At 41.8% G+C, this 24,788-nt stretch overlaps 1 long non-coding RNA gene across 2 annotated transcripts in view; it reads right to left on the minus strand.

Moving 5' to 3' along the window:
* LOC112935221 (uncharacterized) overlaps positions 1-23,671 on the minus strand; it is a 28,824-nt gene extending 5,153 nt beyond the window's left edge. For both annotated transcript variants that reach the window (XR_003238134.2, XR_012000014.1), the window contains exons 1-4: positions 23,561-23,671; positions 9,200-9,343; positions 7,627-7,831; positions 6,090-6,375 (exon numbers count right to left, since the gene is read on the minus strand). This is a non-coding gene — a long non-coding RNA (uncharacterized lncRNA). The remainder of the gene's footprint in view (positions 1-6,089; positions 6,376-7,626; positions 7,832-9,199; positions 9,344-23,560) is intronic.
* Between the last annotated feature and the right edge of the window lie 1,117 nt (positions 23,672-24,788).

A 24,788-nucleotide genomic window follows, 5' to 3' on the forward strand; every position in this document is an offset into this window, starting at 1 on the left:
CAACCAGAATTAAACCCTCAGATCCATCATACACAATGTTGGAAATCCAACCCTTTCAATGCCTTTTATGTCATGTAAGCCACTTTTGTGTGTCATCAAAGTCCTCCAAAAGTCCTGACCTCTACTTACTTCTCCAACCATATCTTCATCATAACCTCCAACTCCAGGCTGTCATATTACCAATTTGCTAATGGTTCCTGGGCTAGCTTCCAATATACTGTTTCCTACTTCCATGCCAAGAAAAGACAGCTTTACACTATTCCCTTGGCCTATCATTGCCTCCTTCACTTTCTTCGCCTATCTTGATTACTGTCTTTCAATATTCGTCTTAGGAGTTATTTCCTTCTCCCAGAAATATATCTGATTTCTCCCTGCTCTAGGCCATGAGAAACACACAACAAAAGAATGCAAATGATTCCAGATGACCTCCTCTATTTTCTTTTCTCCAGAGAGCTAACTTCCGGGCGCAGTAGGAAAGGGCTTCTGTCCTCAGTCTTGACATGGACTGGCATCTGCTGAGATGACCAACAGCCCACTGTGGTTCCTGGGTGTCACGGCTGCCACATTAGGTTACCTGTGGAGATGTTCTTGACCCACCTGGACTCATGATGTGCACATTCCATGCCACTTCTCACTTTTATGACTCACTGTTATGACAATAAGACCACGTGGGCTCTTTGTCAGCTAAATTCTGTGCCCTTCTTGGGGTCTAGGGGCCATTCAGCACTTCACCTGTGCCTCTCTGGGGCTGCTAGAGATTCAGAGGGGCTGTGTTAAGCTTTTCCTACTCACGGCACTCCATGTGGCCATCTTTAACTTACTACTGTCAGAGCATTGTGTGCTAGGAAACACTGAGAGGCTATTGCTTCCCAAGATTTCACATGGTAACAGATCCCCAACATCATCATGAGCCTCCATCATCCTTCCCCACCGTAGAGCTAACCTCAAGGTAAAGGGCATGGTAGAGGATCCTTTCTTTTTTTTTCTTCTTCACTACTTCTACTTCTTTTGCTTACACTCATTTATCTACTTCTGCTCTCCCCAGCTTGGGAAGGCTTTCTCTGGCCTGGAGGTGGGTGTGGGTGGGAGGCTGATGTTTGCAGGAGGGGCAAAAAAACTGGCCAGCAAACACTCTTCCCAAGTCCTTCTTATACCTGACCAAGTCTTTTGAATTTGAAGGCCAAGAGTTTTATACCTTTATTCCTGACTATTGCTGTGATAATTTTTCTAAAGAAATGGGGGAAAGTTAGTAAAGGGGAAGCGCAAAGAGAAAAAACTTAATTTGGAATGAACTTCACTAAAATACTTGTCATACCAGAAGAAACTTTTTAGCTCTTCCAAACCTGTGCTCTCTCCTCTCACATCTGCCAAGACAGTCAGAGGTAAGAAGCCCCAAGTTAGAATAAAGAGTATCTGCTGTCCTAAATGTGATTTTTGCTATGGAGGGAATGAGAAGAGGGGAGAGATCAACCCGATGAAAATTCACTTTCAAGTACCCGGGGCCAGAATTTAAAACAAGGCTTTTTCCCAAGGGCTGACTGGCTTGGGAACTGAGCCTCAGAGGTCATGTAGTAAATTTCCAGGGACATTCAGGGCAGCACACACTCTTGATTGTGGTAAATAAAGGGAACAACTAAAAAAGCTGTGTGGCACTGCACTTTTTGTGTCCAGCTCTGGTTCTGCTTGTGGATCTGTGCGAGAGAGGGTGGCCAATATCCCAATGTGCCGCCACACATCATACACTACCTTTTTCTGCATGCATGAAAGCAGAACAGGAAATGAAAGAATGGACAATTCCTCTCATATGTTTACCTGTAACGGTAGGAGGTAGGGAGAAAGGAAACCCAGTATATCTTTACATCTCTAGCATCTAGCTACCAATGGACTAAATGATCCAACCTTATATACAGAAAACTGTTCTTTTTTTTTTTAATTTTTATTTATTTACGATAGTCACACACACACACACATACACAGAGAGAGAGAGAGAGAGAGAGAGAGAGGGGCAGAGACACAGGCAGAGGGAGAAGCAGGCTCCATGCACCGGGAGCCTGACGTAGGATTCGATCCCGGGACTCCAGGATTGCGCCCTGGGCCAAAGGCAGGCGCCAAACCGCTGCGCCACCCAGGGATCCCCAGAAAACTGTTCTAAATAATGTAGGCTGTGATTTTGATTTTAAAAAGAAGATAAAGTGATTTTTCTTGCAAGTATGATTAAGTCATGCTGTTTTCTCTAACTGATCAGAGACAAACATCCAATGCCTAAATAACTAGTCATTAGGCCACCCTACCTTGAGTGCCAGCTGTGTGACAAGATTGGGCACTCACTATATTAATCTTTGCAATGAACCAGTGTGGGAAGTGTTGTCATTCCCATTTTATATATGGGGAAGCCAAAGCTCTGAAAGTTTAAACAACCACTCAAGGTCACACAGCTGGAAATTTGTTTATGGGGACTGGGGCCCAAGTCTTTATCATTCTAAAAAATCATGCTCTTTCACGATGCCACATTATCACTTCACCATGTTTCACAAATACCTTCTAATGATTTTCATTATTTTGAGCTTTGTCAAAAATGTAATGGGACAGAGAGGATTGGAAGAAAAATCTTTTCTATCCACAATGCTCTGTCACACTGCTGCCTCTGGGGATTACTGTGTGAAAATTAGGGTGATAACAAACACTAGTGTTTACCACAGGCTGGACACTTTTCTAAGTGTTTTATATCTTAATTATCAATTCTCACAACAATTCTGTGCAATGAGTATTATTATCCTCCTCTTAAATGGGGGGAACGGAATCTCAGAGTGGTAAAGCTACTATCCCAAGGTCTCATTGCTACTAAATAGGGACTCTGGGATTTGAATCCTGAGACTGCTCTTAAATACTATGGGAAAAGCTACTCATAAATTACAGAGTAAAAAGTTACTTTTATAATTTAAAATACAGTCATTATCAATTTCTGTATCAACCAGGGCTTCTTATACTGCAAGCAACAAAATAACCCAATACCACTTCTGAGAAGTCCAGAGGCTCCAGGCAAGCTTTGGTCCAAGGGCTCAAATGATGCCACCAAGAACCTGGCTTCTCTCTATCTCTTTACTCAGAGTTGACAGTATGGCTGGAGCTTTGGGCTCTACTCAGTGGTCACCGGAGTCATTACCATGCTTTCACTCTGACAAAATGACTGCTGCAGTTTGAAACTTAGCATCACATGCCATTTCAATAGGAGAAGAGTGAAATCTGCCTTTCCTTCAAATTCTAGCAAACATTTCCTCATGTCTCATCGGCTCAAATTTGGCTAAATGTCCATGCACAGACCATGGTGGAATGGATGAGATGACTAGCTTTAATCCACTGGGTCCCACCCCTACAACTTACCCAAGACACTTGTCTGAGAAAAAGGGGAAAGTGGTTCAACAGGGCAAACATAGGGGATAATTTCCTAGAGGGAGAATGTATACTGGGCAGGATACAGCAGTAGTCCACAGTATTTCCAGCCTAGTAGTGTTAATATTTTGTGTATTTTCTTCAAATTTTATTGTCTAAGAATATTTTTTACTTACATATTCCTTTTGTTTTGTTTCTTCATTTACCATTATGGCTTAAGCAATTTCCCACATTGTTAAAAGCTCATTTTACTGAATACACTTATAAAGCTTTTATTAGCTCAATGAAATCTTCCAATAGATTCCACATATATAGATCTTGGCAGTAGACATGGCCAGAGGGTGTGATTACTTCAAGTGAGCCTGGGTCTGGTCTTGGAAGGGGCAGATACCAGACTGCTCCTCGGTACTCTTGCCTCTCCTACAGCCATGCCTCAAGCCCCTCTTTGTAAGGCTTCTGGGGCTTGGCTTGTGAGGGAGAGGATGAGGGGAAGGAAGGCTCACATGTGCCAGAAGCATCTGGCCCAGTTTGCTCGAGCCCCACATTCTCCAACAAAAAACATTAGATACCAACACACACCCCCTCATGACCTGAGAAACTTGCTACCCTGGGTAAAAAGACCAAACAATGGGAAAAAATTAATTAGAAGTATGGCAGATCATGGGTAGAAAGAGCTGCCATTGCATGACTCTGAAAACCCTCATCATGGCTCTGGCATCATCTCTAAAAACATATGGTATTGCCTCTGTGCAAGGTGTTTTTCATTTTGGTTAGAATTTTCACTTTTAAGAGGGCCAATTTCTTTAGGATTTGACCAGAAGACTTTAGATCCTGAATTTTTAAAAGATATTATTTATTTATTCATGAGAGACACACAGGAAGAAGTAGAGACATAGGTAGAGGGAGAAGCAGGCTCCCTGCGAGGAGTTCCATGCAGAACTTGATCCCAGGACCCCGGGATCATGACTTGAGCCAAAGGCAGATGCTAAACCACTGAGCCACGCAGGGGCCCCTGATCCTGAATTTGTGCATCTAAACTCATCTGTGCTTATTCTAAGTAGAACAGTCAGGTTGAACTTGTAGATCAACAATCAACATTGTGCCAAACAAAATATTTTCTTCTTTGAGGCAAGTAGTGAGTTCCAATATTTTTGAGCCTTTCTCACACAAGGAAATGGGTCACATCATTGAAGCTGCCCTAAAGGAAAATCTACAGTAGCATTTGTAAAGCTATAACATTGTAGAAGAAGGGGGAAAACATCAACATAGAGAATTATTAATTGCTGTTTTGTGCCTTCCGATGACTTCACGTTTTGTGTTGGTCTCTCAGTAGAGATCCCGATCATCACATTACACGCAGGGGTGCAAGGCCCTGATCGTGGGGTGGGGTGGCTGCTGGTTCTGCTTTCTGTTCTGTCAGACTTTGGTGGAAGCAACCAGTCAGGCAGCTAGAGGCGGGCACAACCCCATGTATGTGCTGAACAGTTGGAAATGATTTGCTATTTAAGATGATGGGGTAGAGAGGAAGCACAGGGTGAGGAGACCGAAGGCCACATGGTTCTAGCATGTATTTGCTCTATGACTTTAGGGGAGTTAAATGTCTCATCTAAGCCTCCAGTTCTTATCTTAATATGGGAATACAATTTAGTTCAGCAAGTTATTATGAAATCAAAACATAGTTGCTTTTTGTGGAAAAATAATATAAATGGGAAGGTGTGTTATTATTGCTTTATGATTTTTTTAACTATTAAGCTCAATAATGGAAAGACCTATATACTGACTAGTGAACTGTGATAGCTTCGTAGGAGTCTGTAGTTTAAGGTCCCAAAATAAAACGAAAACATAAATGTCAGATCTTTACACACACACACACACAGAGCAATTTGTTTAGTTGGTGAGCTTGGTAAAGATGAGATAGGTTTTTTAATTTTTTAAAAAATTTTTCTAGTTCCTGCTACCTATTCACCAAGCAGTGAAGGCAGGATTCTTTCTAGATTCCAGAATCACAGCTTTAAGGAATTAATGGGTAGAGACTGTAGAAAATATACTCTATGTCCAAACTTCTTTGCCGATGAAGAAATTGGGACTTGTCAATTAGTTCCAATTAGTACTTGCATGAAACAAATAGTTAACGGCAGAAGTGGGATGACATCAGACTGATGACATCAAATAAATGTGCTACAGGAATGAATGACTTAGAACAGCGTAGATCTGATGTTAAACCCTAAAGTGATCTCGTCACATGGAGACGCAGGATCTTACGTCTGTAAATAATTGAGGTTCCTGAGTAACTGGCTGCACCTGATGGAGGCCAGAGAGGGATTGAGGACAACCAATGGATTTTTGCCATTTTTCTGATTATCATTAAATGGTATTATCTGTAAAGATACTGTTTAGAAAACACTGCCATGGTATAATTCCTGTGAATTGCTTAAAATAAGAAGTCATACCTACCATTTATCAATCACCCAGTATGTGCCAGGTACTTCACTTAACTTGGATAACTTAATCCTCCGCCCCCCACCCCGTCCCCCTCCCCCCCTCAGGAAGGTTGGTACCACTCTCCCATTTTACAGATGAAACCAAAGTTCAGAGAGGCTAGGGAAGTTACTTAAGGTCACAGAACTGGTAAATTTCAAGAGTAGGATTCTACATCAGGTCTGTAAGATCCTGAAGTCCAGGCTCTTTATGTCACTTACCGTGGTGGGTATGGATGGCTCAGAGACTAAGGCTGGTCTATCCATTCTTGGCCATGTTTTCAGTTCCTTGCCACTTTTACAACAAGACTTCTGCACCAGAATCAGCTGTCCCACACGGGAGTTGCTTGCTTAATGTGATTTACACTAAGATTCTCTGTTTCAGACAAGTGCTTAGAATCCTTCCCTTTGGGCAGTGATTTCACACTGTTTTGACCCCAGATCTCTAAATCTTTCCAACTGATTTTGTCCTCTTCTTGCAATTTCCATAAGCACTTCAGGTTCCTTCCTTGAATAAGAAGGGAAAGCAAAGAATCACAATAGATAGGCAAATATGGGAACCTTTTTTGCATTAACAAAAGTAGAGCTTTGGGTAAACACTCAAGTGAAATAGGATTTGGTTCCTGCTTGCTTAGGGTTCAGGCATGACAGTATATACTTTTTTTTTTAAGGTTTTATTTATTCATGAGAGACACAGAGAGGCAGAGACATAGACAGAGGGAGAAGCAGGCACCCTGCGGGGAGGCCAATGCAGGGCTCCATCCCAGGACCCTGGGATCATGTCCTGAGCCAAAGGCAGATGCTCAACCACTGAGCCACCCAGGCATCCCTTATAGTAAATACTTTCTGCATAACAAATTGAAAGCAGACCTGTGGTCTCTTTTTCTTGGGAATCATATACATACTTGAACATTAAGCAAAGGATCCTGGAGAGAGAGGTGAAAAGTTTTTCACTATTTGACATTTGGCTGAATAATCTTACATGTAGAACATATGAATTATGCTTTTCTTTGGAAAACCTTATTCCATGTACAGGGCATATGGGTCATGAAGGAGGCGGGCAGATGACTAAGAGTCAGAATATCTCTGAGTCCTGGCTCTGTAACTTCCTGACTCTGCAGTCTTTGGCAAGTCACACAATTGCTCTGATTCCTAATGGGTAAAATGGGGCCAACAGGGGTGATCCCTGGCTGTGGCACAAGGATGGTACGAGGGCCAAATGAGAGAAATGATGGGAAAGGGCTTTCTAAACTGTAAAGTGCTGGGTAAATGCAAGGAGTTAATATCAACCACAGAACATCCCTGCTTTGCCTGTGACTCCCTGTGAGGGTGGTGGCTCTTGAAGGTGGTGCGAGAAAGGGTTGTGCTGAGGAGGATATGGGTCAGTTTTACATTCAGATGCTAAACAACAGCTGCTGGGCAGGCAGAAAGCCAGGGCAAAGACGGCTCTCCCTAGCTGCATTGAGATTCCAGTTTCCTCCCTTTACTATTCACTCACTGCCCCACCTACGAACAGGGAAGTGCCGGCCACCCCCCTCCTCCCACATCCACAGGGAGGAGGGAGGCCAGCACAGAGCCACAGAGAGGTTGGATCACTAACAAGAACTACTATTTATTGAGTGCTTACTGTATACCAGGCATGATGCTAAGTGTCTTACATACATGATCTTATTTATTTCTCATGTCAGAAAATGAGTATAATTAGTACCCCCATTTTACAGATGAGGAAACTGAGAGTCAGAAAAGTCAAATAACTTACCTAAGATTATAAGTAGACAGCAGACTCTATGAAGAGTCAAATCCAGGTGGTCTGATTCTATTTTTAGTATATGCTGCTGCTGCAGCGAGCACCAGGTGGTCTGATTCTGAAGCTCACATCCTCAAACAGCCTTCTTAGGAGCCAGAGTAATCTCTTCACTCTCAGCTTCCTGCCACCAGCACAACTCTGTTGGTGTATCCAGTTTCTGAAGAGAGCAAATGCCGAGAAGGGTGCTAATGATGGTCTGGCAACTCCATTTCCTACTCACTGCATAGACCTGCTTCAGTGCCATCAAGTCCTGTTCTGTACAGGTGGCCGAGCATTAACCTGGTAACCTACCTCTTTTTGCTCTTGGAGTTTCTGTCTCATAGATGTCATAAAGGTGTCTAATTTTAGGCCAAGGCAGAATTAGAGTTGTAATTAAGGCAGGGTTTGATGTGGTGGTCATAGCCAAGGAACACCTGTGACCTGGGAATGGCAGTTGCTAACAGTGGCAGCAACTGGTGCTACACCGAATCCCTCATCTCCATGGACCAGTGGAATCACCATCTATATCAAATAGTTCCCGATATCCTGGTACATGGAACCCTATTGCAGGTGCCATGTACTTGCACATGACAAGGCACTTAGGAGACAAAGCAGTAGGAGGTAGGATATGATGAAAACAGACCAGTGCTTCAGAAAGCAAGTGAAACTGAATTCTGAAGAAGAGACAAATTGGGGCAGAGCCTTTATGAGGGAGGCAGTGAACTAGACTTTGAAGGAGGGGTAGGATCTGACTAGGAGACAAGGAGTGGGGATAGAAGGGAGAAAAGAGAGGATGGCATTGTGGGAGAAGATAATGGTGTGAAGGCAGGTTCAAGACAAGTGGGAATGGGTGTTGGTATAGAAGGATGCTTTCAGTTGGTTGAAATGGAAATGGCTTCAACAAATAAATTCTTTCACATAGTCCAGAGGTTGGATAGACGTCTGGATTGCTTGATCCAATAGCCAAACAGTGCAAGTGTCTGCTCTACAGTTCACAGAGTCATTTGTCTTCAATCAGTAAGGCAATATATCTCCTTGTTCAACAAGAGACTGATCTTTCCCAGAAATCCCCAGCTAGCCTCTTTTTATATTTCATTGGCTCAAACTGGCTTTAGGCTTTCCTGTTTTTAAACCCATCGGTGATGAAGGAAATGAATATTATGATTGGCTTACACCAGTAGATCTCAAACTTTAGCCTTCCTTGGAATCAACAGGAGGGCTTCTAAAACCCACATACTGCTGCCTGCCTACCTCAGAGTTTCTGATTCCATAGGTCTGGGGGTCAGAAGTTACATTTCTAATAAGTTGCCATGTGATGCTGGTACTGCTGGTCTGGGACCAGACTTTGAGGACTACCATCCTCGAATATCATTTGAGGTGAAATGGAGGTTGGAGCATCAACTGTAATGTGTCTGATGATATGGCCACCAAATATCCTGGTTTGCCTGGGACAGTTTCTGTTTATGCCTATTAAGCTAATATAATTATGTTCCCTTTCACTTTCAAAAGTGCCTTGGTCATCTTCACATATAAATTACATGATTACCTTACTATAGTAAACTATGAGTTCAAGTCAAAGACTCCTCTTTATAAGTCAGCACAGGCTTATAAATCCTAGTTCATACTAAGATTCATCAATAAAATATGTGGACCAACTTGGAGATCTCTTCTTTGTCCTGTGTTCAAGGACCTAAAAGAAAGGAAGATAGAGAGAGAGAGAGAGAGAGAGAGAGAGAGCAAGCCATCACTACGAACCATATTTTATGCTGTTGGATCTTGACTGTTGTCTTTTGGAAGCACTGCTCTTAATTTGTATGGAAACTATTCTCTACTAATCATAAATACAGCTTTTGATATTCTTTTTGCTAAGCATTTGTAAGAGTATAACTCATTTTACTAAATAGTAAGGCATCAACTGCAACTAACTCCTTTTGTCTTAGGCTCATTGACATAATTTTTAGGAAAATTCAAAGCATATTTTGTATTAAGCTAAACTATCATATTTTTAAAACTTTGACCATAATGCAACTCACAGTAAAAGAGATTTCAGAATTAATAAACAGTATTGGTTGCCAAGCAGTTTTGGTTCATCCATAACTAAAAGTTTTTATTGAATATTTACTACATCTGGCAGTCATGCTAGGAGGCCATGTAATTTCTGGAAGAAAAGTAGTGAAAAAATATTCCTATTTTTCTGTGTTAATCTAGTTTCTTTTTCTTGGCTTTTTCTACCTAAAGGTTACCAAACACTAGGTATGAAATGATCTTACATATTAGACACCTCCAATCTTGTTCATGGAATCCAGTCTGACCTCTCTGAGTTTCTTAAGAAAGCAACTGAAACTAGCAGTGTTTGGGATGCAGTTTAAGAATTTTCTTAAACCACTTCCTCCCAACCCCACACAAAATCATAACCCCGAGCAAATCCAGATGAGAATCATAGATATATCATTGCTCTCTGCAAAACCAAGAATTGTGAAATTTTACTTAATCCAAAATTGTTTGAATTTTGTTGTTTTAAGCCTTTTACTGAACTTCTCTTCTTATGCCAAAATAACCACATATGGTTTCAATCCTTTGAGAGGACAACTAGGGGTGTATCCAGTAAAATAGCAACATTTTAAAAGTTTAAATATGGTAGAATTTTTGAGCTGGAGAGACCCTAGTAATCTTCCGTTCTAAACTTCCATTCACAGTAGGAATCTCCTCTCCAACATCACTGAGAGATGGTTCTTTGAGCTGAATTATGACTTCCAGTGATAGGAAGACCGCAGTTTCAGAGGGTGGGCAATTGGCTTCATGGTTGAACAGCTTCAGCTAGAAAGTTTTTTTACACTGGTTACAACATGCCTCCCAATATATTTACTTTATTTATTTTTTAAAGATTTATTTTTATTTATTCATGATAGACACAGAGAGAGAGAGGGAGATGCAGAGACACAGGCAGAGGGAGAAGCAGGCCCCATGCCGGGAGCCCGACGCAGGACTCAATCCTGGGACTCCAGGATCGCGCCCTGGGCCAAAGGCAGGCGCGAAACCGCTGAGCCACCCAGGGATCCCCCTCCCAATATATTTACTTTAGAGGGCTACAGACTACTGTGGATTAAATTGTGTCCTTCCAAAATTTGTATGTTTGAGCCCTAACCCCCAGTGTGACTGAATTTGGAGAGAGGGATTTTGGGAGCTTAATTAAGGTTAAATGAGGTTATATAGGTGGGGTCCTAATCTGATAGGGTTGATGTCCTTATAAGAAAAGGAAGAGAGGGAGCAAGCCCTGCAAGCACTGAGAAAAGGCCATGTGAGCACACAGTGAGCACTCTGCAAGCCAGGGAGAAAATGCTGCAGAAACTGAATAGGCTGGCACCTTGATGTTGGACTTCTGGCCTCTGGAACTGTGAGAAATAAATTTCTGTTAATTAAGCCATCTAATCTATGGTATTTTGTTATAGAAGCCTGAGCTAAGAATATGTGTACTGCCTTTTCTATACCAGAACTGTCAACTATTATGAGCACTCTAACACTTAGTCTTTAAAATGAAAATCACAGTGAGTTCCATTTTTCTTTATCTGATAAAATTTCCAGATCACTGTCTAGCCCCCCCCACCCATTTTTTAAAAAAGATTTTATTTACTCATGAGAGACAAAGAGAAAGAGGCAGAGACACAGGCAGATGGAGAAGCAGGTTCTTTGCAGGGAGCCCAAAAGAGGACTCAATCCCAGGACCCCAGGATCATGACCTGAGCCGAAGACAGACACTCAACCACTGAGCCACCCATGTGCTCCTAGCCTGCCCATTTTGAGATCACTCCAGCGTGTGCCTGTCTCATCAAAATAACGTTGTCTAGAACAGAGCATAGAATATCCTAAGTTCATTCAGACCAATGCAGAATACATTGAGACATTATTTTCTGTGAGCTGGATTCTATATGTCCTTGTGGACCATATGGAATATAATATTGGCTTTGGTTTTTCAGAAACACATTGTATGCCAGTTAAACTTGAGGTCCTCTAAAATCTGCATTTTTTTCTTTTTAGATGAGCTTCTTTCCGGGTCCTGTAATCCAGAAGACTTTTAAGTTACCAAATATGAAATCATATGGAAAAATGTAGAATAATAAAGAAATGATATTTCACTATACAAATGTGAACTTGAAGCATTGGTTGGCTTACATAATATAAAGTCAGCTATATATATACTATATTGGCAGGTGCTAAACGCTATGAAAAACAAGAAAAAGTAAAGCAGGATAGGGGGTGCTGGGACTACATTCTTCTGGTCACAACATGGCAGGAATCACTGATCTCATTAACATGGTTGTCCCTTCTTTGATTTCTGCTGTCTCAACTCTAAGTACCTCACCCTGTTTTAGCCTAGCCATGAGTAAACTGATTAACTTGGAAATTTACTACATATTTTACATATTTAATATCTCTAATGTAGAATCATTGTAGACCATGGTGATTAATTCAGCTTAGGAAGTATTCATTGAGTTATTCATTTAGAATAACAGCTTGTGATTTTATTAGTGGTACATCTGATTTTGAAAATGCCTTCATTTAATCAATTGATTCATCACCTGTCATTTAGTCAACAAATATTTATGAACTGCTCTCTGTGCAGAAGTCTGAATCATATGTACATGTATTAAAGTATTGCTACAGAATTATGAACTCTAGAATTCCTCGGTGTTTATAAAGGTGGAATTAGATATCCAGAAATACCATGAAGTGAAAATGGCAGTATTTTCTAATCCAAAGAATACAGCATGAACATTTTTCTTTTCTCTTCTTTCTTTTCTTTTCTTTCTTTCTTTCTTTTTTTTTTTTTTTTTTTTGCTTTATGATTATATAAGAACATGTAGTTGGTCTGACAAGACTTCTCTATTAGATAACTTAGCATGTTTTCTAACTGTATACGTGGGGGAATTGAGATTCCGGGAAGATCAATGGCTTATCCTTAGTCACTGATGGAGTGTTAATACTAGAATGGAAACTTTTGGCTCCAGGCCTTCTTGTGAGCCAGGAGGCTTTCACTGTAACACCCACTCAGATCTCACCTGTTTCTGGGGTCCACATCCTTGATGTCAAAAGGCCTCAGCTGTGAGTTCTCAGGGTGCTATCGGCTTGTCTTTGCTAGTGGGGTTCAGCCCTCCCTCTGGTCCAGGTATCAGCAGGTACAAAGGAGGGTATATGGGTAAAAGTGGGGGCAGGAGAAGAGGCCAAAGAAGGAATCAACCATGTTTATTTCAGCTCCTTTACCTTACTGTGGCTCTCAACTTGCTATGTGGCCATCTCCTATGTGATTATACGGAGGGGTGGGGGAAGGAAAATGATAATCACAAAAGAATTCTAGATATGTGACCCTGACCATCTCACTTTTAGGAATGCCATGTGGACATTTTGTCTGGAGATTTTCAACCTGGTTACAAAACAGGCAGAAGGAGTCTTACCCTATAGAAATGTATCAAAACTATGTGCGAGGAGGGTGTTAAACCATGAATCTCTGCCTAGACCCTCACTCCCCTGCCCCCACCCCCACCAAAGGATCTCACCTGAGCAAAGGTTCTTAACCCTGACTACACATTAAAATTATCTGTGGAGGGGCACCTGGGTGGCTCAGTGGGTTAAGCATCTGCATTTGTCATGACACCAGCATCCTGGGACTAGCCCAGTGTTAGACCCTTTGCTCACTGGTAAGTCTACTTCTCCCTCTCCCTCTGCCCCTCCCCACTGTTAGTGCTCTTTCTCTCAAACAAACAAACAAACAAATAAATAAATCTTTTAAAAAATAATAAAATAAAATTACTTGTGGAATTTTTAGAAATTACCCAGGCCCAGGTCCCACCTCTAGGCACTCTTAATTTTTTGGTCTGAGGTACAATCCTGATTGATATATATTTTTTTTAAAAACCCCATGTGCTTTTTTTTTTTAATTTTCAATTTTTATTTTTTTAAATATTTATTTATTTATGATAGAGAAAGAGAGAGAGAGAGGCAGAGACACAGGCAGAGGGAGAAGCAGGCTCCATGCCGGGAGCCAGACGTGGGACTCGATCCTGGGACTCCAGGATCACGCCCTGGGCCAAAGGCAGGTGCCAAACTGCTGAGCCACCCAGGGATCCCCCCGTGTGCTTTTAATATGCAGCTAGGATCACTGCCCTGGTGATCCCCTATTACTGACAGGACAGCATCCCACCATCCCCAGTGTCCTACCACCAGTAGTGTTAATGTGGCAAAGAAAGCATGAGAACCATCAGTCCAGTCATTCTCAAGGTGTTTCACACACCAGCAGCATCAGTATCAACTGGGAACTTATTAGAAATTCAAATTCTCTAATATTGTGAAAATGTCAATGTTACCCAGGGCAATTTACACGTTGAATGCAATCCCTATCAAAATACCATGGACTTTCTTCAGAGAGTTAGAACAAATTATTTTAAGATTTGTGTCTATTTTAAGAAAAGACCCCGAATAGCCAGAGGAATTTTAAAAAAAGAAAATCATATCTGGGGGCATCACAATGCCAGATTTCAGGTTGTACTACAAAGCTGTGGTCATCAACACAGTATGGTACTGGCACAAAAACAGACACATAGATCAATGGAACAGAATAGAAAACCCAGAAGTGGACCCTGAACTTTATGGTCAACTAATACTCGATAAAGGAGGAAAGACTATCCATTGGAAGAAAGACAGTCTCTTCAATAAATGGTGCTGGGAAATTGGACATCCACATGCAGAAGAATGAAACTAGACCACTCTCTTGCACCATACACAAAGATAAACTCAAAATGGATGAAAGATCTAAATGTGAGACAAGATTCCATCAAAATCCTAGAGGAGAACACAGGCAACACCCTTTTTGAACTTGGCCACAGTAACTTCTTGCAAGATACATCCATGAAGGCAAAAGAAACAAAAGCAAAAATGAACTATTGGGACTTCATCAAGATAAGAAGCTTTTGCACAGCAAAGGATACAGTCAACAAAACTAAAAGACAACCTACAGAATGGGAGAAGATATTTGCAAATGACCTATCAGATAAAGGGCTAGTTTCCAAGATCTATAAAGAACTCATTAAACTCAACACCAAAGAAACAAACAATCCAATCATGAAATGGGCAAAAGACATGAAGAGAAATCTCACAAGGGAAGACATAGATAGACATGGCCAACATGCACATGAGAAAATGCTCTGCATCACTTGCCATCAGGGAAATACAAATCAAAACCACAATGAGATACCACCTCACACCAGTGAGAATGGGGAAAATTAACACGGCAGGAAACAACAAATGTTGGAGAGGATGCGGAGAAAAGGGAACCCTCTTACACTGTTGGTGGGAATGTGAACTGGTGCAGCCACTCTGGAAAACTGTGTGGAGGTTCCTCAAAGAGTTAAAAATAGACCTCCCCTATGACCCAGCAATTGCACTGTTGGGGATTTACCCCAAAGATACAGATGCAATGAAACGCTGGGACACCTGCACCCCAATGTTTCTATCAGCAATGTCCACAATAGCCAAACTGTGGAAGGAGCCTCGGTGTCCATTGAAAGATGAATGGATAAAGAAGATGTGGTTTATGTATACAATGGAATATTCCTCAGCCATTAGAAACGACAAATACCCACCATTTGCTTCAACATGGATGGAACTGGAGGGTATTATGCTGAGTGAAGTAAGTCAATCGGAGAAGGACAAACATTATATGTTCTCATTCATTCGGGGAATATAAATAATAGTGAAAGGGAATATAAGGGAAGGGAGAAGAAATGTGTGGGAAATATCAGAAAGGGAGACAGAACATAAAGACTCCTAACTCTGGGAAACGAACTAGGGGTGGTGGAAGGGGAGGAGGGTGGGGGGTGGGGGGTGAATGGGTGACGGGCACTGAGGGGGGCACTTGGCGGGATGAGCACTGGGAGTTATTCTGTATGTTGGTAAATTGAACACCAATAAAAAATAAATTTATTAAAAAAAAAAAGAAATTCAAATTCTCAAAAAAAAAAAAAAGAAATTCAAATACTCAGGCCTAACTCTAGACATACTCTCAAGGGCATAGTCCACAAATCTGTTTTAAAAAGCACTCCAGGGGCAGCCTGGGTGGCTCAGCGGTTTAGCACCTGCCTTCGGCCCAAGATGTGTTCCTGGAGTCTCGGGATTGAGTCCCAAGTCAGGTTCCCTGCAGGGAGCCTGCCTCTCCTTCTGCCTGTGTCTCTGCCTCTCTCTCTCTCTCTCTCTCTCTCTCTGTGTGTGTCTCATGAATAAATAAATAAAATATTTTTAAAGCCCTCCAGGTGATTCTGATGCATAGCAAATATGCAATGCTAACTTAATGTATAGCATTCTAAACTTGTAACTTGAATATAACTGAGTTAGATACTTGTCCTTTCTGATGAAGAGAACATTCTAGTTATAAACATGAGCATAGGGAGGGCTCCATTTAGCTTAAAATGTTAAGTGTGGCAACAGAAATGTCAGACATTAGCTAGGGGGGACTCTAGGTGTGAGAGCAGAAGTTGTATTTTTTTTTTTTTTTTTGAGATATAGGCTCCTTCTCAGGAAATCATATCTTATGGGCAGCCATCTTTTCCCATTGAGCTAAAGCTCTTTTTGTATTGCCTAGGAGTTTATATTTTAACCTACTATAGGCAGGCTCTTCCCCATAATCAAATAATGTTCTCAAAGACAATGAAGATCAATAACACCCTACACTAGACAAAGGGGCTGGAAAACATCCAAAGCCACCTGACCCAAGACGCCTGCTGGGAATCTGTTGGGTTCTCAATTACAATAATAACAGATCATGTCATGCCAGACCACTGTGGTCATGAGAGTTGGGGCAGAAGAGTGAGGTGTTGCTATCCATTTTGTCCCTCAATGACCCCTGTGGCTTTGAGAGAACCTTTAGATATGAGTCTACGAAAGAGGGATGACAATGTGGTTTTGGACATTTTTCATATCATCTTATTTCCAGCTTTCGAGCACATCAATGAGGATGTGAACAATGTCCCAAAGTAGAGCTGAGATGTCATAAGAAAAGCCTTGTAGTTGACAAACTCAAACGTAGATTCAAAATTCTTCCTTGTGGAGAAAGCCAGTTTACTATCAGAAACCCAAAGGTGAGGTTGCTTCAGAGCCCACCTCTTTCAAGTTGCTCATAAATTCCTGAGGAATAAATCACTCTTACTGGGACTAAAGACATGCTTAAAGTCAGAATGTGATGGTAATGATTCACTCTGAGATTTCATATCAAAGCCACAGGAACTAAAAATGCAAGTATATTTCCCAATGTGAAACATGACCTGCAATCTGAATCCATTTAACTTCCTCAAATGCCCTATTACTCAAAACACCCTATTTCTTTGTTGAGTAGAGATGGATTTCCTCTGTGGTAACTGTCACCATTTGACCCAGTGATATGTCCAGGCTCACCACCTGTGTGTTCTCCTTCAAGGAAAGGTCATCAAGCAAGCAGAATGGGTCTAGTTAAGGGCATGTGCTTGAGACCAGAATACCCATGTTCAAGTCAACCAACATATCTTGTTAGGAGTGTATATCTGGATGCATTTTTTTTTTTTACCTTCCTAAAGTACAGTTTCTTTACCTATAAAATGGGGAAATAATAGTACCAACCTCATAGTACTAGTAATAGTACAGGGTCTGGTCTACAGGGAGTGCTCACTAAATATTAGCTTTTATTTGAGGAGGCTATAGCATAATGGTTAGGAGCAGGATTTTAAGGCCAAATTGTCAGTTCAAATCTTTAGAGGCAAGTTTCCTAATCTCTCTGTTTCTATGTCTTTGTGTGTAAAATGAAGATAATAACATTATTTTATAAGTTGTCAGATCAAGTGAGTTAATATATGTAAAGGGCTTAGAACAATAACTGGCACATGGCAAGTCTGGATTAAGTAAGTATTAGTTAATATTATGATGTAAGAATCAAAACAGAATTCCTGTCAGGAATAGTAGTGAGTCAAGAACCTGATCTCAGGTAGAATTAGACTAATATTACTCTCCTTAACTTCATTACCTGATTAACACTGGCTAATTCATCAGAGTTGGAGTTGAAAAGGGAGTCCAAAGAAACTGGGACAACCTGCCACCAGGTCTGCACTCACATTTGGAGGGTACTGGGAGAGAATGTAATAAATGTAGCCCACCTACCATATTTTAAATATTTAGAAGTTATATATCAAGTTAAAACCTGTTAAACGTTTTCTATCCTCCTATCTTGACAAATACACCTTCTCAACAACCTGGAAATTCAGGTTGGGATGCAGAATTCTCAGAGTTGCATGCCAGAAGAAGCTGGAGGGACAGAAAGAGCCAGTGTCCAGCCCCTGGTCTCCAGGCCCTGGCCTCTACCCTCTTCCCTTCTTGCCTTCTTCTTCTTCCTGCCTCAGTGTCCAAGGTCAAGCCCAGAACTCCCACCCCATATACATCCCAGTGATGGCAATGTGCCACCTCGCTCAGGGAAGTCTCAGGCAGATATTGTGCAATGTGGCCTGAGCTCTTTGGGCAGAAAATTCCATTGTCTTGGGTACCATGAACTCATTCAGGAAGGGGAGTGTTATACACTGAATATCTGTGCCCTCTGCCTCCAACTCCCAAATTCATTTATTTAAGTTCTAACTCTCAATATGGCTTATTTAGAAATGGGACCTCTAAGAAAATAAGTAAGGTTGAATAAGGCTAGTGGGCTGGGTCCCTGATCCGATGGGATTGGTGTCCTTATGAAAAGAGACAACAGAGAGCTTACTCTCTCCCTGTCTTTGCACAGAGGAAAGGCCATGTGAAGACAGAAGGTGCCCATCTGCAAGCAAGAAATAGAGTTCTCACCAGAAATTGTCCATATTGGCACACTACTGATTGCAGAATTCTAGTCTCTAGAGCTGTGAAAAAATAAATTTCTGTTGTTTAAGCACCCCTGAGTCTGTAGTATTCTGTTATGATAGTCCAAGCTGATAGTCCAAGTCCCTTGGATAGTCCAAGTCCCTAATACAGGGAGTGTAGAGTGGGCTCCTGGTGGGCATATCCCTTGGCCTGCTGACTCCTTGATCTGTGTGGAGCAAGGCATCCAGAGAAAAGCTAGAGTCCCTCTAAAGAGACATCCTTGGGGCAAGGATCCCCTTGAGCTCCAAGGATGGTCACCTTTCCCCAAAGGAACTCAGGAAAAAGTGGAGAAATTGAAATTTTTTGTAGTACTGGACCAGATAGAGAGATTTGGTGTGGGAATTTAGGTCCCTAAGGGTTACCTAACCCTCATTTTACAGTTGGAGAAACTGAGGTCTACAGACTTTCCACAGGTTGCATAAAACTTTGCTGAAACCTTGGCTGTCTAAAATCTTGGGCATATACCCTTTTATTAGTTAGGTTAATATGTCTCCCAATTTGTGGATTAATTGCTGGAGGCCTCCTGAATGTGCCAGGACAACTCTGGAGAATGCTTTAGGAATTCTTGCCTCAGTGCAGCCTCGATCTTGCTCTGCCTGGCTTATAAGGCACAAACCTTTGGTTAAAAAACACACATAGCCGCCTTGTAGGTATGTTTCTCTTCACACTTAGTAACTAAAGAAGAAGTGCACAATAACATTTGTAGGGTGAAGCTTTAGATATTTACAGGCTGTTATTCACCCCAATGAGACAAACATATGACTAACAGCAAATACAGTCCTCTGAGGCTCAAACACAATGTTTATTTGCCTTAAAAGTCTACTCAGGTCACATGAAGGAAGCACTTTGAAACCGGGCAAAAGTGACCAAACTGTGGCTCAGGAATGGAGCTCATATGCTCTCACATCCCTGAGGGCCTACGGCTCCAGGAGAAGGGCTGGTGGGCTTCACAAGATCAGCCCACAGACACGGTGTTGCTCTCTAGCACACCTGTACTCCCCTGCGGCTTCTGTGCATCCTGGGACAATGGACTAGCAGATCCACAGTGATAGTCCTTCCAGGCACAGACCACGGTCTAATTATATCAGAATTTCCCTCTCTCTGGCTATTTTCAATTTCAAATGACTCCTACACATTGGAGCACATTTGAGTCGACTTGCCATGCACTTTTATTAATCCTATTTGAAAAGCGACCATATTAAGATTCAGAGAGCCTAATTAAACGCTTGGCCCAAAGTCATAAAGCTGATAAAAGAAGAGTTGAATTCATGTCTTCTGGCTCCAATTCCTCTGTAGCATGTGTTAAAAATAAAACAGCCAGAATATAAATCTATCTTACTTGGGCCCTGGCTGCATTAAGGAAGTAAAACTACTTTGTTTTCTCTCAAAAGGGCTCTAAGTGTGGACATCCCTTGCTCACGGTTTGGGCAGTTTAGGTGGTCCTCGGCTGTCTTTCTTTAATTTCCAGAAGGACAGAGGTGTGGTCCCTTTCTTAGGAATTCCAGAAGGTTTCTGGTTTCTGGTTGAGTCAACTGGGTACCTAATCAGATCCACTGGAAGTAATGTTAATCTTCTCCAAATAAATTTATCTCTTATTTCTATTTCATGGATACTGTCAGTTGCTGAAAATATGTGGAAGATGCCAAAGTCTAAAGCAATCTGTCCTTCCTTGTTCCCTCCGCTCTGACAACAACCAGAGCAGAGGCCAAGTGGAGGTAGGGAGTGGAGAGTGGAGAGAGATGATGCTTATCTAAGAACAGGTGAAGGAGGCCTCTGGGTAATGGTTTCTGTAGCTCTGAGTGCTGGCTCTGGCTGGGCTGTGGTCAATTGTCTGCAACCTTCCTTCTTTCCTTTTCCTCTGCCCGAGTCCTGCTCCTTTCCCTTCCTCCTCCCTCCTTGAGGACATGGCAGTGGCCAAAGCCTCTACACTGAGGAGAGAAGTTGCTAACATGCTTCTTGTTCCAGTAGGAACTTGTTGGTCTTTGGTCAAAAGATGGGACCTCGGATCACATGCAGAGGCCCTTAGTACATCTTGCTTGATGAATCTCCTCCCTCCTCTTCATCTTCTCTGCTCTCACCTTCTTCAGAGCTGCCAGCAATGCCCACTTTGATTCCTACCATAGCTTTCAAAATGCCGCCACCCCCCGCCCCGCCAATCCGTTCTCACAGGCTACTCAATCTTCAGAAAATCCCTCTATGGTATTATAGTCTGAGTGTGAAACATTTGGGATGACTTAGTTCAAGTGGTATCAATATTTTATAGTGAGGTTGGTCATGTGGTAGTGACTAGCTCTCAAACCCCAAACACCTACTCAGCCTCAAAAACCCTAACTATGATGACTCCTTCTTTTTATCGCTTGCAAGAAAATAAGAGTTAATCTTTTGATTTTCATCTTCTGAGCTTTATTCCCCAGCAAGTGAAACCAGCCATAGTGTTGTCAACCACTGAGACTTCTTTAAATATTCAGCGGCTAGCTGAGGGACAGTTTAATTCATTATTCTTCAAGGACTAAAAAGTGTGCACACTCAACAAAGCAAAAAAGTGTACACACTAATTGAACAAATTTGTAAAACACTGGTACTGTGGGCTACATATAAGTGTATGTCCTTTAAGCATTAGCACCATTTTCTAAGATTTCCTAGAGAGCATCTCCGTCTAACAGAACTTTCTGAAATGATGAGAATGTCCTAGGTCTGCGCTATCCAATAGAGTAGCCAACAGTACATGGGACTACCAAGCACTTAAAATGCAAGAAATTGCATTTTTTATTTTGTTTAGTTTTTTAAAAAGCTTATTTATTTATTCTTAGTAAGTTCTACATCCAATGTGGGGCTCAAACTCATGACCCTAAGATCAAGAGTCTCATGCTCTTATGACTGAGCCAGCCAAGCACCCCAATTTTCATTTAGTTTTAATGAATTCAAATTGCCATGTCTTGCTAGTGGCTCCTGGTTTGCACAGGGCAGTTATTGGCAGTAAATGACATCTGGATACTCTACCAATGTTTAGAGTCATCAAAAGTTCACTTCTGTGCAGCGTCTCTGTGAACTTCACTAATTCAGTAAGTTATTCTGAGCTTGTTTATTGTACCCAAGGTGACAGGGATAATAGATCATGGCATTTTCTTCCCCTCTAAGCTTAGAAGTGGCTTTATAATCTTTCTCACTACTAGGCTTTAGAAAGTCACTGAGAGAAGTAAGCAGTATGCTAATATTTACTGTGGACTAACTATGTGCTGAACATCCAATCAAGTGTCACCTCAGAATTAAATCCTAGTCATTCTAACAACAGATCTGCATTTTCTTCTTTGTCTCAGGAACCAAGATATTCTTCTTCATTTTTTTCCTACTATTCTGAGAAAGAATAATTATTTCAGGGACATATTGACAGAATGAAGGAATAAAGAAAATCAGTAGGTATTTGCCAAATCTGCCCCAATAAGCTTATAAGCAAATGATGAAAAAGAGGTAAGTATATATTCGACATAAATATGCACAAAATGATTAAAACCTCCTAAAAGGGTGTGAAGGTTGAAGTTTCGACTTTGCATTCCAGTGGCTGGGAGAGGGTGGGAAATGGTGAGGAAAAGCATAATTATGAGTTTAAGCTGTACTGTGTGAGGAAGAATTGCCAGAGGCATACAAAGTCATCAGGGGGGAAAAAAAAGGATACCACTATGCTCTTTCAATATCTTGTTCTTAAAAAACAAAAGTAATCATTCCTGGAACTCTGATAAGAAAGGTTCCAGTAGGCAGGTCAGCTGAGGTTCAGCCAGAAAGGCTATTTACTTAACAGTGTGCTGCCGGGATTGAAGGGAAAGAGACACTCTTATTTTGAAACTCAACTGAAACTATAACCCATGGGAAAAGGATTCACACATTTTCTAGGGAGAAGCAGATGTCATCAATAATAATAACAACCCTACATAGCCACTGCGGTTATAAGATTCACAGATGAGAACTCCTACCATATTCATATATGATAAATGCCATCTTTCTCTTTACATAAAGGTAATAATGCATTTTCAAATCATCAGATAGCTAAGAAATATATGATCTTTCAAACCTAAGTTAGGAGATGAATTCTCTGAGGCTAAAAGGTGCTCATGTGAGGCTCTCACAGGTACAGATTTCATTTTGTTGCAACAAATATGCATGAAGTGGGTGCCAGGCACTATGCCAGATGCCGGATGTAAATTGGGGGATGAAAGAGACACAGTCCCTGTTCTCATTGAGCTTAGATTCTAGCAGGGGGGACACATCTAAAAAATAAATCCCATAATAAATATCTAATTAATGCCTTAAAGGGAAACCACAGCATGCTATTGGAGACAAAAAATGGGGAGAATGTAATTTAGGCTGGACAGCCAGGGGAAGTGTAGATCTCCTAGTTTCTCTCTCACTGCCAGTTAAACAGATTCCATTCAGCTGTCTATCAGGGATTTCTCCAAGCAAAATAATTCTGTAAGCATCCAAGTCATTTAAGTATTATTTCAGGATTTTGTGGTCAGAAGCATTATTCAATTTCCATCCTTGACATGTGAGTCAAAAACTTTTTTCACTCCTAGCACCCTGTACCACAAAAAAATAACAACGCAATCCATATGTCATTCCCTTCAGATCTTGATAAGGTTCCTGAAACCTCCCTTATTCTGTGCTCTGCAGAAGCCAAAGCCCATACCAACACTTTGCAAATTCCCAAGGAGTTTATGGCCTCATGGTCACCTCTGGCCTCAAACTCCTGCTTTTGCAGTCGGTTTAGATTATTGAATATATTACTCCCTGTAAATGTGGTTTCTGTTCCATGCCATGCGAACCCAGCTGTGGAATTCAGCCTCCTTTATGATTGCTACAGGACTCCCACTCTCACAGGACATTTGTGTGTATTTTGAAGACCTGAGGGGGTAGGGGTGAAAAAGTTTGCATTTGTCAGCATAAGTCAACTGCTATAACAAACAAGCCTCAACGGCAATAACTTAGCAATAGCAAAAGGATATTCTCTTACTCATATCATTGTCCCATGGAGGTGGCAAGGGGACAGACAGAGCCTTCGTGCATCTGGTGGCTCTAAGTTCAGCTGGGGTCATGGCGCCCTCCACTTGGTCTTCTTCCGCCAGCCTGCAAGAGAGGGAAGAGAGTGCAGGTTACAGGGGTAGCTGTGTAAGCCAGGCCTGGAGGGGGCGGCCCCACTCCTGCCGGAACCCATTGGCTAGAACTAGCCACGTGACCGTACCTAACTGCAAGGGACGCTGGGAAACGTAGTCCAGTTTCCAGCCCATGAAGAAACCGGGTTTGGTAGAGCACCTGATCTGTCCCTGTCACAGGACCTGCGCCGCGGAAACACAACTTCAAGTTTAATGTTACATCGCCTAAGTTTAGGAATTCCTTGGCCTTTTCACTACTGGGGAGTTTTTAATGTAACGTCGAGGCTCACGCTGACATTCTTCTCTCTCCCTTCCTTCCTCTACCCTTTTCTCTCATCCCCTAACCCAACACTAATTAATTTTTTTTTTCTACAAAAGTTTTGTAACTCTTTCTCATCGCCTCGATCTCCCACAGATTCCTGAAGCTCTCACCAACCATCAAATGTCCTATGGGAGAACGAAGTGTTTCACTGGAGAACTCTCCATGGGCCATCGAATTCGAAGCATCTGAGATACCACATGTGTGTCTGCTTTTCAAATGGACTTAAATGTATTCTGGAGAATAAGATAAAAATAATCTACTTCTGGCTCAGGTCAATTCCCACAGGAGCCACCTCTGTGCTCTCCTTCTTCTTTTGGGGGAAGAGTTCCTTTGTACCCCATTTCTCCAATATGCTGCCTAAATCCTACAAATATGATTGGTGTGTGTGTGTGTACAAGCATGTTACATTCTTTCTTTTCTCTTTGCTGGTGAAACTGAACTGTGGGTTCCCAAATCCTGCCATGTCCTCCACTTGCAGACAGAAGCAGAAGCAAGAGACAGAGAGGAAAAGTGAACTAGGGGTTTGGGGCCCCTCAGTCACTCTTTTCCTGGTCCTTCCTGGTTATATGAGCCAATAGGTGCCTTTCCCTCTCTGACCTAGTGCACATATATCTGTCACAGACCATATGTGGCAATTTTCCTGAAGAGTCATTGTTTGCTATCAAATTTGTACAACCGGGCAGCCCACGTGGCTCAGGGGTTTAGCCCCTGCCTTCAGCCCAGGGCCTCATCCTGGAGACCTGGGATCGAGTCCCATGTCAGACTCC

The sequence above is a fragment of the Vulpes vulpes genome, chromosome 2 (assembly GCF_048418805.1).
Source record: "Vulpes vulpes isolate BD-2025 chromosome 2, VulVul3, whole genome shotgun sequence".
NCBI classification, from domain to species: domain Eukaryota; kingdom Metazoa; phylum Chordata; class Mammalia; order Carnivora; family Canidae; genus Vulpes; species Vulpes vulpes.